The following is a 5,087-nucleotide window of genomic DNA, read 5'->3' as shown; positions in this document are numbered from 1 at the left end:
TGCTCTCTATCCATTCTCCACCCTGGTTTAGCTACTCCAACTCCAGTTCCTAGAGTAAAACCAAAACATTCCTACCAACAGTCTGTAATTTGCTTTAAAGCATGGACTGGGATGGGTGTGCGGGCTGGTTGAATCTCCTGAAACTGGCAGTGACAGAAAGTCTCCCTTTCTCTGCAGCGGGCTGGAAGGTGACGTCTGCTCAGCCGTTCCTTACGGCCCTGTTATCTCTGAGGCTGAAGGGTTGGCAGTGCTGGTCAGGGGCATTTTGAGAATATCTTATCAGTGTTTGCACTGTAAAACCTGTGCTTAAGGTGAATGCCTATCTTGGGGCTTTGTTATCTTCTGCTTTTTAATACGTAGTCATTAAAATGGATAGAGTGCCTGTTAGTATCACCCGCCTGCTTTTTGATGCGCTTCCCTCTACCGGCATCGCTTTCACTGCAAACCTCCCCTGTGTTTGCTCTACAGGAGCAGGTAGTTATGAATTTGGACAGCAGACTCCTGCTCTTCCCACTCTATATCTGCTGTAACTTCTTGTACACGTCACCAGAGAAGAAGGCCGACAGCGAGGCACTCCCAGATCACTCGGAAGCCTGAGACCTCCTCAGGGGACCACAGTAGCGCTGCTGTAAGTCTGTGTGCTTGAAGCCGAACGCCCTCCCGACGCACAGAGCTCTGCCAGCAAACAGGCCTTACACTGTAGCAAATACATCTATGGCCTTAGTATACTCCTATGCATATCTGAAGAGAAGATCAGAGATTATAGAGGCCAAAACTAGTTATCCCATACATCTGTCTTGTTTCTGTTCCACGTCCTCGGCCAGTAGCCGTTCCGTGTTTGAGAAACGTTACGCTTTTCTGGGCAAAAACTGAGCCAAGTTGGGAAGAGGGAATTTGTGTGAATGACACCTGAGGAGCTTTACCTGTCGGATTCTGAGCCCGCCGGTAGAATGTGCGGGGTTTGTTAGTGTGGTTTTGGGTTTTTTAGTTAACTGATCTGTAAATACCAGGTGCAGATTCTGCTCGCCTTCGGGGCCCATTTCCACCGGGGCACGTACATCTGTGTGAGTGTTGCCTCCCAGCTTTTGGCATTTATTTAAGTGTATGGACTTTCAAACCTCCTTGTTTTTAGGCCTCTGTCGCAACTCGTATTCATCACATTTCTGTCTTGTTCTTGAGCTTTTTTTTTTAACGCTGCAGCAAATAGCTATCTTCCCTTTTTTAGCACCGGAATTTGCTGATAAGGAGGCTCGTAAGTGAATTCTGTGTACTGAAATAACGTACCAACCATCGTTTGAGTCTCTTAGCAAAAGCTTTCCGCTGGGATTCTACTGAATGCTTACTGTACTCACACAAACCAAATACCAGTTTTTAAACATCGGGGTTTTTTGACTTGTTTTAACTGTTACGTTGGGAATATATCCCGTTTTAGCTCAGGAACTTGTGACCTCTGAGTGCCTTTTGAGTTGTATGTGTTAACGCAAACTTCACATCAGTTAAGCGAGGTCACAGGATCCGAAGTAAGAGCTGGGAACAAGGGATTCCTTTTCAGTTGGCTTGGCGGAAGAGTCAAGTGTACGGGGCGCGCCGCGTTCGTTTTGGTGTGTGTCCGGTCTTACATCTGTCTGTCGCGATTTTGACTTCTTACGTCGGGAGTTTTGGATTCAAAGTGGGAATTTTGCCTCTTTAGTAGCCTATTTTTTTAACGTTGTCAGAAAAGTGTAAAACTATTTGTACTTTGTAAAATAGGATAAAAACGTGTGAGGAAAGATCAGAATACGTGGCAACTTGTCAATAAATGATTTCAAGTGGGATACTCGCCGCTGCCTGTCCCTCTCTGCCGTGAAGAGCTTTCCCTGTGGGATTTGGCCCATGGATGCAGCTCTGCATAACCTGCCTTGTGGGGGATTTCCTTACTTTGGAAGCGGAAAGCAGCAGCGTTTTAAGGTGTTTATCTGCTACAGCATCAAGTGGGGTATTTAGCTGCTTAAATAAGGGGTTTTTCTTTTTTTAATTAGAAGGACCAAGTGTAGAACTGATGGATTCAGTGGAAGGAAGCGAGGGCTGCTTGTTAATGGCAGAAGGAACAGGTACATTAAAATACCCGCGGTAGGTAACAGGGTTGAAATCTGAGCTTTGGGGGTGGGCTGAGCCACCACCCGGCTCCTGCTTTGTGCCGGCGGCTTAGCACCTCCTGTCCAGGTCCAGATCCTGCTCTGCCACTGCGCTGGCTCCCAGGGCCACCCGCAGCCCCTGCTCGCCCTGGATGAGCTGTTGGATGTGCAAACGCCCCCCTGACCCACACCCCCCGCCCCAGCTCTGCGCTTGCTGCTGGGAGCCGGCAGCCTGCAGTGAGGGGAGGACGTGGGATAACGGATCAGGTGAGACTCGATGTTTTATCCCAGACATTAACCACTTTTCCCATGATCTGTGGGGTCCTGGTCCTACCTCCTGGTTGTGGAGGGGCCGGTAGTGCGGAGGAACTTCAGACAGGATCGGGGATTTGGGATGGGGTGGGGGTGCAGGTGTCCTTCCTAAGGGATGGCTGAGTGCAGGGCAGGAGTGAAAGGAGCACAGAAACCCAAACACAGCACAACTTGCCCCAGAAAGTGGGTGGTTGGTTGTTTTTTTCTCTCTTTTATTTGTCACTGACGAGGAGCAGCAATGGTGGCGACGGGGAGCTGCGAAGTACAACACCACACTTGGGGAAACGGTATGAAAAGTACAAAAATAAGGAAGCCTATATATATCATTGCAGTCAGTTACTAAAAATAAATATTATCAACACGAAATAACACCACCAGGTGAATCTACAGTCGCTCGCTTCTGCTACAGCCCAACAGTCTTTGGCTTCAGATCACTCCCTGCCCTGCGCGGAGCCGGCACCACACCAAGATGCGCTTCCTCTGCTTCAGGCCAGAAAGACTCCAGGCTCGGCCGGGGTGTCACCGGGGAAATAATTTGACTCTTTCTGACTCCGAACTACCTTGTGAGCTGCAATGGCCCCGTTTGCCGTCAGTGACCCCTTGGGTACCACGGCAAGCTAAATGACCTGTCAGAAGAATGCACTTTCCTCTCTCTGCTGGAGGGGAGGAGGTGGGGGACCAAGGCTCCCCTGTTCCCGTTTATTTTGCCGCCGACGGGTCCCCTGCTACCCCTCGTACGGGGACTTGTGGGCTTTGTCACTGGTTTACACCTCGCTCCCCTCCCACGCACCGCACCTTTTGACCCCCTTATCTCTGTCAGATAGCCTGGGCACGCTTGGGTTGCCCGATAAGGGCCAGCACCAAGCTCCCCGGCTCAAACTGCTGCTGAGCCGCTTCCGGCCCAGCGATCTCTGCGCTCGGGTGCTCCTCCTGCATCTTGGGGGGCTGAATATGGTGCTTCCTACACGGCCTTCGACTCCAGGAAGGGAAGAGGCACATTCCTCCTGCAAGGCTGAGTCATTTGCTGCTCGGAAATGTATGTGTGTACATATTTATAGAGAAAAGCAGTAACAATAAAATCCTGTCCAAAGTACCAGCGAGGAGGGAACTGCTGGGGGGAAAGGTCAGTGTCTGCAACGGAGCAGTTGACACGATGGAAGACCCTGTGTGGCCAGAGAATGTGCCAGGAGTGCAAAGAAAGTGCATCCTAATGGGAACATCCAAGCAAAACAAAAGTCACCCTAAACCCACAAAGCAGTGCTTCCTGGAAGGAAGAGACAGACCAAACGAGTCAGGTTGGCATTCCTCCTGCAAGGCTGCTGCGTGGGTCCATCTCTCCCTGCGTGTCACAGGTCTGAGCGTCCCTTCGTAGCCATGGTTACGCTTTCATCATCCCTTCTTCGCTTTGAACACCTTCCCGCAGCAGCGCTACGGTGTGAGGTGACAGCCCCGCTGCCCAGCCAACATCTCCTGAGACGGGAGCGCAGCCGCTGGCCACAAAACCCTTTCTGGTGGCCCAGGGTGGGTCTGCGCCCGCAGCGAACTGGGGTCTCTGCTCCGGAATGGAGTCTGGGCTGGGGGCGTTCAGACCCTGCTTTGCTGAGTCACAGCGAAGGGGAAGCAGCAGCTTCCGAGCGTTACGGGAGCCTCCTGGGTCTCCAGGCGCGTCTCCGTCTGACCAAACCCAGCCAAAAATCCTCCCTGACCTCACGGGAAGCTTTGATCCGCATCCTGGAGCTTCAGCACGCCGGCTCCCTCGCCCTGTCAGCCCCAAAGCCCCCTGGCCTGGATGCTGTCGGAGAGACCGAGACCAGCCGTAGCTCCAGGTAGCCTGGAGCCTTGACCTCTGCTCGGGAGAGGAGAAACGCTCAGCACATCCCCGCTCTGCCCGCTCGGGGCTGATCCTGCCGCCGGGCAGCCACAGCCCATCCTTTGCTGCAAAGGGCGAGGGGAGTGAGGGTGCTGCTCCGTCCGGCCCTGCCAGCCGGGTGCTTCCCACGGCTTCTCACCACTCCAACAGTTCGCTCAACCGGAGCCTGACTCGGCTACGAAAGCAGGGCTGCCCCTCGCCCCCACCTGACCCGCTCTCTCCCCAAAACTACCCGTGTAAAATATAGCACGCTAACTGATGAAAACACCACCGGTTCCGAAAGGGTTTAGAGCTGGGTGAGCATTCAAAAACCAGCCACCGACGCGACCTTCCGCGGGGGGCAGCGGGTAAAAACCAGGATTTCTGCTTCCGTGTTCCAGCAGGCAAAACGCTGCTCTGAGGAAAGAATCACACACAACTGCTGGGTGCCGTGTTAGAGGATTTCTCTGTCCTTCCACAGATTTATTTCACATCTTCTGATCGCTAAACTTGGTTTCTTACATCGTTTCTATACAGTCAGATTGTGTTATCAGTGTCTTGAGGCTTATCAAAAAATAAGCATTTTAAATGCCCAAAGAGTAATTTTGCTTTAAAATTGTGCTACTGAACTTGACCCCCAACATAGAGACTTTTGGTAATGAGGTTACCCCAAGCAGTATAAAAATATACATAAAAATAGACAAAAACTCTATCCTCCAAACTGAAGGTCTGTTTGTGGGAATCATTAATTCTTATTTTTTTTGTACATCACTGGAATTTCATCATCTTCCGCTAACTATTTACAGAAACGC

The sequence above is a fragment of the Eurypyga helias genome, unplaced genomic scaffold (genome assembly GCF_000690775.1).
Source record: "Eurypyga helias isolate BGI_N326 unplaced genomic scaffold, ASM69077v1 scaffold34545, whole genome shotgun sequence".
Lineage (NCBI taxonomy): Eukaryota > Metazoa > Chordata > Aves > Eurypygiformes > Eurypygidae > Eurypyga > Eurypyga helias.
The sequence above is the reverse complement of the archived record's forward strand: the minus strand, read 5'-3'. Positions refer to the sequence as shown.